Raw genomic sequence first — 14374 nt, forward strand, 5'->3', positions numbered from 1 at the left:
TCTCTCTCTCTCTCTCTGGCCGTGTTATCCTTCTGAAGTACTGGGTGGTGGAGGGAGACCAAGGAGCCACTTGTGTTCCTCAAGAGTCTGCAGATGGCTATAATCCGCGGCAAAAAGGGAACCGAAAATCAATCAAGACAATGGTGGACATGGTGTGTCTGTGTGTGAGTGTTTGTGGAGGAGATAGAGAAAGACAGTTCTTGGGGAGGGGGTTCCAAAGTTTCTAAAGACACACTAGTTGGGGCAGGCCAGTGTCTTGAGCGCTTTGGGTATGTTTCCCGCCAAAAAACGGCATTGTAACGTAGTGACAAGGAGAGTGAATTGCGACCCCCTCCCAGGGCTGTGGCACTCCCCYACCCACCCACCATCCCATCTCAGCAGGCCACAGCTGCCTAGTCCAGGACCTTAGCTTTGGGCTGTAACGTACAGAAGGGGGGGTCAAAAAGGCCTGGGAGAGTGGGAGCGTTCCGCACTCACATCAGAGACACAGGGTCTTTAAGCAGCCTTAAGCAGCCTAAAGCAGCCTTTCAGTGTGTCACAGTGTGTGGAATCACAATCACATGGAAGGAGGCTCGAGAGAGGGAGAGAGCCAGGGAGAAACATGGGACTAGTTATGGAGTACATACATACTGAGAACTATGCTTTTGAATGATTGCCTTTTTTTTTGTAACAATAGGAAAATAGGAGTTGTCGTATTAATGGTTTCTGTGCCTAATATGAGAGTTATGTGCATATATGCCAAGTGGTATAGTAGTTTTGCATTATTGTTTTGCTCTTGCTATGCTTCATAAGCAATGAATACATTAAATGARTAAGTGTGTATTGTATAGGGAGTTTATGATGCTATTGTCATGAGGAAAGGGGGGGAAGTGGGACCGGTTCTAGGACTTCCTTTCTCGTGCACTGCAGTATTGAAAAGTCAAAAATCCTTTGTTTGTAGAGTGAGACTCTGCCCCAAAACTTTAACATCAAAAGGTTGGACATTGAAACAATATTTCTCACATAAATATTGTGGGAAATGGTTGGTGGGCTCCAAACAATAATCATGTCAAATCAGTTGTTGTTTTGTGATATCATNATTGAAACAATATTTCTCACATAAATATTGTGGGAAATGGTTGGTGGGCTCCAAACAATAATCATGTCAAATCAGTTGTTGTTTTGTGATATCATTAACTTCTTATGGCTGCAGGGCCAGTATTGAGTAGCTTGGATGAAAGGTGCACAGAGGTGCCTAGAGTAAACGGCCTGCTCCTCAGTCATAGTTGCCAATATATGCATATTATTATTAGTATTGGATAGAAAATGCTCGGAAGTTTCTAAAACTGTTTGAATTATGTCTGTGAGTATAACAGAACTCATATTGCAGGCAAAAACCTGAGAAACAATCCAAACAGGAAATAGGAATTCTGAGGCTAGTCGATTTTCAACCAAGATCCTATTGAAATCACAGCGAGATATGGATGAGTTTGCACTTCCTATGGCTTCCACTAGATGTCAACCGTCTGTAGAACCTTGTCTGATGCCTCTACTGTGAAGGGGGGCCGAATGAGAGGGGAATTAGTCAGGTCTGCCATGACCTGACCATGCTTTGACCATGCACATTCACATGAGAGGGAGCTCTGTTCCATCGCTCATCTGAAGTCAATGTAATTCTCCGGTTGGAACGTTATTCAAGATTTATGTTAAAAACATTCTAAAGATTGATTCAATACATCGTTTGACATGTTTCTACTGACTGTTACGGAACTTTTGGACATTTCGTCAGCTTTAAGTGAACACGCTTCCTGACGTTGGATATGTATACCAAACACGCTACAAAAATAGCTATTTGGACATAAATGATGGACATTACCGAACAAAACAAACATTTCTTGTGGAAGTGGGAGTCTTGGGAGTGCATTCCGACGAAGATCAGCAAAGGTAAGTGAAGATTTATAATGCTTTTTACGAGTTTTGTTGACTGCACAATTTGGCGGGTAACTGTATGGCTTGCTTTTGTGGCTGAACGCTGTTTTCAGATGATTGAATATTGTGTTTTTCCGTAAAGCTTTTTGAAATCTGACACAGCGGTTGCATTAAGAACAAGTGTATCTTTAATTCTATGTAAAACATATCTTTCATCAAAGTTTATGATGAGTATTTTTGTTATTTGACATGGCTCTCTGCAATTTCTCAGGATATTTTGGAGGCATTTCTGAACATGGCGCCAATGTAAACAGAGGTTTTTGGATATAAATATGAACTTAATCGAACAAGACATATATATATTGTGTAACATAAAGTCCTATGAGTGTAATCTGATGAAGATCATCGAAGGTTAGTGATTACTTTTATCTCTATTTGTGCTTTTTGTGACTCCTCTCTTTGGCTGGAAAAATGGCTGAATTTTTCTGTGAGTTGGTGGTGACCTAACATAATCATTTGTGGTGCTTTCGCTGATAAGCCTATTTGAAATCGGACACTTTGGTGGGATTAACAACAAGATTACCTTTAAAATGATATAAGATACATGTATGTTTGAGGAATTTTAATTATGATATTTCTGTTGTTTGAATTTGGCGCCCTGCACTTTCACTGGCTGTTGTCATATCATCCCGTTAACGGGATTGCAGCCATAAGAAGTTTTAAGGGCGGTATAACTAAATAACAGTAACTCTACAAATGTATACGTCCCAGTTATCAGATTTACATCTAAATGYTGTAAAACGTATATGATTAAATATGAAACTATTTGTGAGAAGATGAAATGTGATTTTAGCCTTCTAAATGAGAATTGTTTTTCATGTACATTTTTACTCAGTCAGTAACCACACCCATGTGAGCACAGACATTATGCCAAAAGGATGGAATGCCCCTTTTGCCAGAGTGCTCATAAAGGACTCCTAAGGAACTAACATGTTAGACCAGAAAACATGGAGCGGTGGCTACACGTTAAAATGGTTGCAATTTAAAGACAGACCAGTACATTGACAGGTTGCTACTGGCATGTAAAATGGTTTAAAACTACTAGACCAGTATACTTGCAGAGCGTGCTGAATACGTGACAAATGGTCTAAAACTACAAGACCCTCTGAAACTCGACGAATGAAGAAGATTAAGACATGCACCACCTGCAGCTCTGCATGTAAAGTAGTAAAGAATTTTGACCAAAGACACGATGACCATTGGAACGTCTAATGTATCCAGTCTAACGAACACTTCCAGAACAAAGAAAGCTACTACTACAACTACTAAGGACATTGTGACCTCTAATGGGCCACCCGAGACTTACACAACTAGAGACTCTCTGTCGAACTATTCTTCACAGACGGATTGGGCGATTTCAATAGAGACAACAAAGACATAAGCGTAAATATGTACATTGCATTTCTAAATCCGAATGAACGGTTGTTGGGGTGCTAAATATCCATGTTTACGATGAGCGTATTATTCAACTGTATGTACGCTAGTTGAATTCCTTTGGCTCTCCTTCTCCTGCTCTTTCTTTCCCCACCCCTTTCATTGTGTAAACAGTCGTCATATCGGTTTAGTCCACTAGGGACTTTTCATTGCATTACGTTAGTAATCAATTCAACCTATTCTGTGTGTGTGTTTATGTATTTCTGTGTAATTATTTTGTTAGTTAGTAAATAAATAATTAAGCTAATGTGTGTAAGCTGAGTCAACATGTAGACTAGGGTTCGTGCAGATTTATAGAATATTACGACGTTTAGAATGAGACTGATATGAGGTAAAAATACATTAATTAGTGACTTATCTATAGATATAAATATATCTTATAATAGTTTAATTCATGAGATAGTAACTCGTTAAATACATGTTCCYGTGCTGCCCCAAGTTACTGAGTTAATTGTTACATGATTAATTTAATMACTTGAACATAGTTAATTGATTTGATAAGATAACAGTCATTGCATTAATGATAGTCACGTCATGACACTATTCCTAGCAACGCTTTCATATGGTCATACAAAGGGCAGCAAAGCTGTTTCAGGTGGGGATCTCAAGAGGAGATCTGGTTTTAGTTGCTTGTTTTATGCATMTGTTAGTTGCTTGTGCTGTGCAGTACACATAGCTAAAATGATCAAACATACAGTACATCAGTCATCCTTCTTCGTAAATGTTCCTAAACTTTGTGTCATTAGTATCTAATCTCGGTAACCCAGAACTAAAAGCTTGCATAATTGAGTCAAATGCTAAATTAAGTTCTGGGGGGAGATGTTAAAACCTCTCTGGGATATGTGGAACGCTAGCGTCGCACCTGGCCAACATCCAGTGAAAATGCARAGCTACAAATTCAAATAAATTACTATAAAAATTTAACTTTCATGAAATCACACATGCAATACACCAAATTAAAGCTACACTTGTTGTGAATCCAGCCAACGTGTCAGATTTCAAAAAGGCTTTACGATGAAAGCAAACRATGCTATTATCTGAGGACAGCACCACAGCAAACAAACACAGACAATCATATTTCAACCCTCCAGGCRCGACACAAAACGCAGAAATAAAGATATAATTCATGCCTTACCTTTGACGAGCTTYTTCTGTTGGCACTCCAGTATGTCCCATAAACATCACAWATGGTCCTTTTGTTCGATTAATTCCGTCGATATATATCCAAAATGTCCATTTATTTGGCGTGTTTGATCCAGAAAAACACCGGTTCCAACACCGGTTCCATGACTACAAAATATTACCTGTAATCTTTGTCCAAACATTTCAAACTATTTTCCTAATACAACTTTATGTATTTTTTTACATAAATAATCAATCAAATGTAAGACGGGATATACTGTGTTCAGTACCGGAGGAAAACAAAGTGAGCGAGCTTTCAGGTCATGCMCCTCTAACAAAGAGTACACTTCCCTCTACCCTCRTTCTGAACAGTGCTACTTCTTAATTYCTCAAAGGAAAAACCTCAACCAATTTCTAAAGACTGTTGACATGTAGTGGAAGCGATAGGAACTGCAAGAAAGTCCCTTAGAAATCTGGATTCCCAATGAAAYYTCATTGAAAAGAGAGTGACCTCAAAAAAAAWWTTCRTAATGGTTTGTCCTCKGGGTTTCTCCTGCCAAATAAGTTCTGTTATACTCACAGACATGATTGAAAGAGTTTTAGAAACTTCAGAGTGTTTTCTATCCAAATCTACTAATAATATGCATATCTTCGCTTCTGGGCCTGAGTAGCAGGCAGTTTACTTTGGACACGCTTTTCATCCGGACGCCAAAATACCACCCCCATCCCAAAKAAGTTTTTAAGTGAAAGGTACTAACGCAAGATGCTACTACCATTAATGTTATGTGCATCTGTCCACRAGAGAATACAAATGGGCAGAAAGACGGAAATACATTCTAAGCACATAACTCTCATGTCCTTGTTTTTTTGTCAGCAAAGGCCACTGGTAAGCCCCAGGCTGAGAATCTATCCAGTATCCACTTCATGAAAAACACAAATGGCCCGGCTCTGCCCTAAAACCCGGCAATTAACCACCAAGATTGTGGTTTTCACACACAAGGATAGAAACTACCCTGAGGGAACGTTCAACCCTCTCAAAACTCCCTCTCTCTCTTTCTCTAGTTCTGCAACTCGTTCCTATGTTTCCCTCTTTAATCCTGTAAATACTTTTTCTCTCCTCTCTCTCTTTCCAGAGAGAGGTTGTTTCAGTTTACCTCCTGTGGGAGGGGGCAATGAAGGAGGCAAGAACAAAACTGCCAATCATGTTTGTTTTTGTTGTTGTCTCTTTACCTGCCAGTATCTCCCCCTCTTCTCTTTACTTTTTCCCTGTAGGCCCTCAGGATTAGATCCCTTACAACAAAAGATTGCAGTATAAGTGCAGTAACTGCAGTCGACTGTGGTATTTTTGGACGCAGCAATTGCAGAATAACTGCAGTGTACTGCAGTTGAACTGCAGTTATACTGCACTCTGACTGCAATATTTTTCCGTAAGGGATAAGTCAACAGCATAGTCTAGCGCTGTCACGATCGTCAATGGGAGAGAGAGAGGACCAAGGCGCAGCGTGTGGAAAATACATCTTCTCTTTATTAGAAGAAGGAAAACGAAACAAACACAACAAACAGACGAACGTGAACCTATCAAAGCATAAGTGCTGCACGAAACACTTAGACATAGACAATTACCCACAAATGCATGATGCCATGGCTGCCTTAAATATGGCTCCCAATCAGAGACAAATGAAAGACATCTGTCTCTGATTGAGAACCACTCAGGCAACCATAGACATACCTAGAAACATACACTCAACCATAGACATACCTAGAAACATTCACTCACACAACCCATACACTAACCCAACACCCCCTTTACCATATAACCACCCAAAACAAAAACATTCCCCATGTCACACCCTGACCTAACTAAAATAAATAAAGAAAACAAAGAATACTAAGGCCAGGGCGTGACAAGCGCCAACGTTTTACCTTGTGAACCATGATAAAACTATTTGATACTTGATATGAATCATATTATTTTGTAAAATGATTTGTAAAACAACCTGATGCATGTATTCATGTCGCTACATTTGATCTGCAATATATTAATAGCTCTAATACTTACATYAACTGAGTAGATGGAATGTGAGGAGTTACATTGAGTGGAATCTGTACTTTTAGAGTAATGATGGAGTCAGTGCTTTAAAAGTTAGAATCCCAGGAGATGAGAGGGTAAGGGGGAGAGAAACTGTGACCAGCCACTGCCATTTGACCATGAAATGTGTTGACTGTGCGGTGGCATGTTATTCTAACAGAGTGCACTCATACATGTCTGACCAACTGGCTCTGGCCTGCTGTATCTCCCATGTGTTAGTTAGCGCCCGTTCCCCTAGCCTTCCCCGTCCGTCCGTCTGCTCTCATTCCAGGGAAACGTGTGCGCTGGAATTCTCTCCCAATTAAGACAGGGATTAGCCGGGCCACTGTGGGAACAGGGCAGAGTGTGGGAACGCCGTGCGGGGTGGCTGTCTGTCCCTCTCTCCTTCTCGCCCTCTCTCTCACTCTCCCACTCCATCACTCTCTTTTTCAGTGCCCGTCTGCTTCATTCTCGCCCTCTCACTTTCGTTCCTATTTATAACTCCATCCCTCTCTAGTCTTTCTTTCTCACCATCTCTGTTCCCTCATCTTCACTGCAATTTTCCTACTGTCTCTTTATTTCTCACCCTACTGTATATTCTCATCAATCTTCTCCCTCGCTTCCTCTTAGTAGTGCTTCTTAATTGCTGTCAATCTCGTCTATCCTTGTCTGTCGCTCACRGACTTCTCTTTCGTCCCATCTCTCTTTATTGTCTCTATTAATTCACAGTAAAAGGCTCTGTAGGGGTGTTGGAGAGTCTCACATGAATGGCTCAAACTTCAGGGCTGAAACATGGGAGAGAAGAAARGTTACTTTATCTTATTTCTGACTGAGAACAAGAGGTTGACTTGTGAAAATGAACAAATTCAAAGTGATAATATGGCATTACTGAATTATTACACTAAGTGAGTCTACAATTTTATGAGGATCATTATAATTGATATACAGTACAAACATAAGAAAACTATAAGCCAGAGTTACAGATTTTGTTTTAATTTAGATTGTCTAATATTCAYGTGAATAATATGTATTTGGTAAAGGTCCAAGGGAATGCAGTCATTGAACTCGTCGTTCACTCTGACCTGGTCCTTCTCCGCTTTCTCATGATCTTGCAATTTTTCCAGTCATTATCACACAGAATTTCTCTCTCACCGCCTCTGCTACATTCCTCCTCTCCATTGTCACACTCCYATTCTTTCTTTTTTCCTGGAGTTCCCACAAACCCCTTCCCTCTCCACTCCTCCACACAAGGCTTGTCCGTTCCAATTATGATATGAGCGTCCAGGCCCCAGCTCACACACCCCCACGCACGCACGCACGCACACACGCACACGCACACAGCCCTGTTCTCATTAAGCCAGTATCAATTAGGCGTTAGCCCCCTAAAACAAAAAGCCTCTTTACAAGTGCCCCGGCGGCCCACGGTCGGGCCGTGTGAGGTACTTCCTTTCCAGCGATACACTACACCATGCTTCCTATCCTTAGAAGGACACATTCATCAACAATTTTCCCACTAGAGTTGTCCCTGGCCAGTCTGTCTCCTTAGCATCCAGTTAGCATATTTAGCCTATAGAGGTCTACATTAATATACATACTGTATTTAGCTGTATTTGTTAAGTTATTAGTGTTGGATTAATTAGAGTAGAGATGGTTCACTAGTAAATATACAGTAGGTGCTATTTATGTTCATATGAGCTCACAAATGTATGGACCAGCATCTTACATCATCTTCATTTGATGCCATGGAAATTATAATCCCAAAATAAAGGATAGAATTGTCTTCAACCCAATGGAATTAGGGGGTTATTTGCCAATCTACTGTATATAAAATRTTTTGTGAGCCAACTGGTTTTATATAACGTCTTTCAGTATCTCCAACTCTACTGCAGAAGCCTGATACATTCTGTTTCCCTCAACACAGCAAAAAGATAACTCCTGGTCTTATCTTTTAATAAAAACYTTCAAAGTTATTTTTTCTCTTTTAATTTCCTTACTGCCTATACAGTACAGCGCTGCTTGTTTGCGGAGGCCTCAGCAGCAGAGTACAGTACTTAGCCCTTTGTCTTTGTTGGCTCACCCGTAGCAGGCCACCTGGTTTTGATTTTCCCACAGACCTGCCAGTGAGAGAGTATCATCCCTCTTTGGCACAGTGACTATGTTGGCACCAACCCCCCCCCGTCCCCCCCCCCCCCACACACACACATTTTTCCCCCAGGGGTCCTGGGAGTGTAATACATTACTGACAAAATCCCACTTCCCATTCCCCCTCTGTCCGCACCACAGTTGGCAATGGTATGACCCCTAAAAGGGGGATTGAGGCAAAGTGCATGATATGACTCTTCCTCCTCTCCCTCTCACATTCTGTAGCTCCTTCACTCTTTCCATTCCTYGGTCTCTCTTTTGAGTCACTCCTAACTGTTATTGTTACAGATTCCACCATTCCACTTAGGCTGAAGAAGTSTTAYGGAAACATTCACAAAACTCTGACCCTAATTTGATCAGGTCAAATTATAACAGGGCAGGTTGATATTGCACTGTTGGTATGCCAACTATGGCGACGGAATGAACTGTGTCAAGGTTGTGGAACGAACAAATGCAAGGGGCCTTTCACTGTTAAAAGGATTTAAAGGGAGTATTGACTTGTTCCTCGTTCAAAACAACGCTGTCTATGTCATCAATTCTCAGAGGGCCTACACTCTCGGAGGGCCTGGGTTTGTCTGGGTCGGGATTCTCATCTCACCCTCAGAGGGACCGTATTCACGGTTGTGTGTGTCTGGATAACATGTAAWKACATTATTGTCACCSKGGTGATCATTCATAGTCAGCACGCTTTCTTCTCCCTAGCTCATGAAATTGATATAAGCTTTACAACCATTCCTTGCATTTTTTCTCAAGGCTAGATTTCTTCGGGCTCTTTATCGAGGGAACAAGTGGCATGAGCATCACCCTGTGGTGATAATTAATGGAAACATGCATCCAAAGAAATATTTATTTAGTGAAATTTCTAACAATGTCAGCTGTTTTACTACAAGCTAAATCAGTGGTGGTTGGTGCTGTTTAATATTTTTTATATTTTACCTTTATTTAACTAGGCAAGTCAGTTAAGAACAAATTCTTATTTTCAATGACGGCCTTGAAACCTTTCAGTTACTAGTCCAACGCTCGAACACTAGGCTACGCTGCCRTAGGGAGGATTATCTTWTTTTTTWATGAGCATGGCCTTATTTCTATTACAGCATATTGGATGATTGTCATTCTATATTCACTCAGCTCAATGTAACTACTACATGATACTCTAATTTTCCTTGTACCCAACTTGAGGTTGCTACAACCTAGCCCATGAATGAAAGTTTACAACACAGGTCGAGATAATTTCTTGTGATCAAGGTGACAGACAATGACACATTCAATACTGCCTTGCACACTCTTGCCTGCATCTAGCTGATCTAGGGTCTAATCATTAGTCTAACAGTTGAAAATGAGAGTTTCTACTGTAAATATTCAGTTATGGTTATCACCGTTTCGTTCTGTTTGCTTCCATTAAAGAAACGTTTTCAACAGAATCTGCAGAGTGAATACAGCCCTGATCATACACAAACACAGTTAATTTTCATAGCAGCCACATAAAAACAGCATGATCACTTTGCTCGTTGTACTGTGCATTCGGGAAAGTATTCAGACCCCTTGACTTGTTACTGCCTTATTCTAAAATGTATTAAATAAAACAATCTACACACAATACCCCATAATGACAAAGCGAAAACAGGTTTTTAGAAATGTTTGTAAAACACTTTTTTATACCTTATTTACATAAGTATTCAGAACCTTTGCTATGAGACTTGAAATTGAGCTCAGGTGATTTGGAAAGGCACACACCTGTCTATATAAGGTCCCACAATTGACAGAGCATGTCAGAGCAAAAACCAAGCCATGAGGTCGAAGGAATTGTCCGTAGAGYTCTGAGACAGGATTGTATCGAGGCACAGATCTGGGGAAGAGTACCAAAACATTTTTGCAGCATTGAAAATCCCCAAGAACACAGTGGCCACCATCATTCTTAAATGGAAGACGTTTGGAACCACCAAGACTCTTCCTAGAGCTGGCCGCCYGACCAAACTGAGCAATCGGGAGAGAAGGACCTTGGTCAGGGAGGTAACCAAGAACCCGAGGGTCACTCTGATAGAGCTCTGAAATTCCTCTGTGGAGATGTAAATATTTATTGGATATTAGATGGAAGGTTCTCCACCTTCCAGAAGGACAACCATTTCTGCAGCACTCCACCAATCAGGCCTTTATGGTTGAGTGGCCAGACGGAAGCCACTCCTGAGTAAAAGGCACATGACAGCCAAGATACTCTGGTCTGATGAACCAAGATTGAACTCCTGAATGCCTGAATGCCAAGTGTCACATCTGGAGGGAACCTGGCACAGTACCTATTGTAAAGCATGGTGGTGGCAGCATCATGCTGTGGGAATGTTTTTCAGCGGCAGGGACTGGGAGACTATTCAGGATCGAGGGAAAGATGAACGGAGCAAAGTACAGAGAGATGCTTGATGAAAACCTGCTTCAAAGCACTCAGGACCTCAGACTGGGGCGAAGATTCACCTTCCAACAGGACAATGACCCTAATCTCACAGAAAAGACAACCTAGGAGTGGCTTCGGGACATACACAAGACTCAAGGCTGTAATCGCTGACAAAGGTGCTTCATCAAAGTACTGAGTAAAGGGTCTGAATTCTTATGTGAATGTGATATTTCCGTTTTTTTWATTTGAAATACATTTACAAAAATTTGTAAAAACCTGTTTTTGCTTTGTCATTATGGGGTATTGTGTGTAGATTGACATGTGGAAAAAACAATTTAATCAATTTTAGAATAAGGCTGAAACGTAACAATTTTTCATTAAATTGCTCTGACTACTTGCTCCGTTTCCCTTCGCAGTTTGTAGAATACACATTGAGAACCAGACAACACTCCCATCTGATGGTCAAATAGACTAGTGGTTAAGAGTAAAAGTGCAAGGCCAGTAACGAAAAGTCACTGGTTCAAATCCCTGAGCCGACTAGGTGAAAAAAATCTGCCGATGTGCCCTTGAGCAAGGCACTTAACCCTAATTGCTCCAGGGTCGCTGTCAATAACTGCGGGTCCCCTCTCCGAGGGTGTCTCAAGGGGAGTGGGATATGCAAAAAACACATTTCCAGTTCACACGTGTGAAATGGGACAAATGTAAGCACAAACCTAATTATTATAATGAATATGCAGGCATTTTTATCTCAATATCAAATAATTTCTGGGTAACAATTAAGTAACTTACTGTGATTGTTTTTGACCATTTTAATTGAAAACAAACAAAAATATATTATTAGCAAGAGCAATTTCTCTTACACTAAAGGGCATTATCATMATTTTCACAATTTCACCGTATTATTCMAAACTCAGTGTGGAAAAATAAAATATGTAAAACACAGAAAAATCTGTTTTTTGACTGCACTGGGCCTTAAATATGGARCCCAGTCAACAAAGTTATGTCTTCAGCCTTTTCCCCACTCATTTGCGGTGCTCTCTTATTTTAGCTGCTCTGATCACCTACTATTACCAAGAATCTTTTTGTTCAGTCCCCCTTCAAACAACTCTCTGACCTGGGCCTCTGCCTCCTGGAAGGTCTGACTGCTGTAGAAGCTMTCTATGTTTCCTGACACCATCTTCTCTACTTGGTCCAGCAGYTCTAGAAACCTGAGTGTCATGGACCATTTCCTTAATGTTGAGKACATGGTACCTGTTTTCTACAAGCTGCCGGAGATCCTGACTCCCTGCTTGAAGAAACTCCTCAATACTTTGCTCTTTCAAGCTGTCRGAGTGGGTGGATAAAATCACAGTGTATCTCCCCAACAACCCTCTCCAAACATCTCCTCCATTCTCTCCAGCATCCCTCTCTCCTMCGCCTTCGACGACTGCACTGGTGTKACCAGGAGGAAGGCGTGGGGCMMTGTTGCAGGCAGCTGGACACAGGGCCCMACATCCTGTCTCATCTCCTCCAGATAGAGTCCTGGGCCAAACCAGTCTGAAGTGTCTTTTCAACTAAACCCATTTTTGGAACAAATAAAGAAACTGAACTGACAAAAAACTGGTTGTATCTGACATACAAAATAGGACTTATTTCCCAAGTGTCTTGATGTCATCTTGAAGAAGGCAGCTTTAACTGGTTGTAGATTCGTTCTTGTACATTTTTTATGTGAAAGATTTCATCATTTGTGTTGTATTGAATTGAATTAYATCTAGAACATGGCATCATCACCATCAGTTAAAATAAGGTTTAAATGAAAAAAAAATMATTATGATGTCTCATGACAAATGTTATGTGACAGCATGATGCTGTCCCTTTGGGGTGAACATTTACAGACTAAATTCTGCATCTTCAGTTTGAGCTCTGTGTCAGTAAGTGATTTAATCTCACTCTTGTTTCCTGTGTTCAACTGCTTTATTATAATGAGGAAATTAGTCAAGGAGCCTACAATACAGCTTTGTACATGGAAATATTGTATAATAMAATAAAAATGTATAAGACAAAATGCTAAAAATTATTATTATTACTTTAAATTGATCATATTTCACAATTGAATAAATAGTMATGTGCATTACAATGTCATCCTTTAATTAAAGTGGCAATCTGATTCAAGCAACAAAGTTGTCACCCTGCCACTAGAGGGCGATTTCATAATTTGACTGCAAGAACGGGGTGCTACACTGCATGGTGCAAGTGATCAATGACATTTGAGATTCTGCGCAAATTATTATAGCAATTGTGAATATTTCAACAGACCTGCGACCCTGAACATGCACGCTTTCTATGATTACATAAGAAGACATTTATATTGTAACAGTAACCTCAAAATGTGGCCATCGATGTGTTACTCATTTTAARGTTGAATAAATACTGTTACATTAGTTTGTAAGATAGYMWWWASMYYRRKSTWWWKRCTGTCTTACAAAAGTAATATTGAAATGTGTTTGGTTGACAATGCAACTAAATATCAACATTTTAAGATGTTTCTTCTGCTTGGATTACTCCATCTGTGCCACTGAGTCTGGYTTTAATTCTGGTTGTCAAAAAAWKTATAATTTATATGTTGGATTGATGTCTCCATTTCAACCAAAAATCTAAATTAAAGAATAATCAAATACCAKTTTTATTGTATTATTAACTTGTAGATTCCATTTAAAATCAACCAAAGCTTGCAACCCTAGACCTACTGTAAAAGTAAAAACTTTGGACATATCTRCTCATTCAAGGGTGTCTACATTGTAGAATAAGGGTTTCTACATAGTAGAATAGTAGTGAAGACATCAAAACTATGAAATAACACATATGGAATCATGTAGTAACCAAAAAAGTGTTAAACAAAAAGATTCTTCAAGGTAGCCACCCTTTGCCTTGATGACAGCTTTGCACATTCTTGGCATTCTCTCAACCAGCTTCACCTGGAATGCTTTTCCAACAGTCATGAAAGAGTTCCCACATATGTTGGGCTCTTGTTTGCTGCTTTTCCTTCACTCTGCAGTCCAACTCATCCCAAACCATCTCAATTGGGTTGAGGTCGGGTGATTGTGGAGGCCAGCACTCCATCCCTCTCCTTCTATGGTCAAATAGCCCTTACACAGCCTGGAGCGCAAACCCAGATAGGATGGCGTATCGCTGCGCAATTGCTGTGGTAGCCATGCTGGTTAAATGTGCCTTGAATTCTAAATAAATCACAGTGTCACCAGCAAAGCACCCCACAACAT

Source organism: Salvelinus sp. IW2-2015, linkage group LG17 (assembly GCF_002910315.2).
Source record: "Salvelinus sp. IW2-2015 linkage group LG17, ASM291031v2, whole genome shotgun sequence".
Lineage (NCBI taxonomy): Eukaryota > Metazoa > Chordata > Actinopteri > Salmoniformes > Salmonidae > Salvelinus > Salvelinus sp. IW2-2015.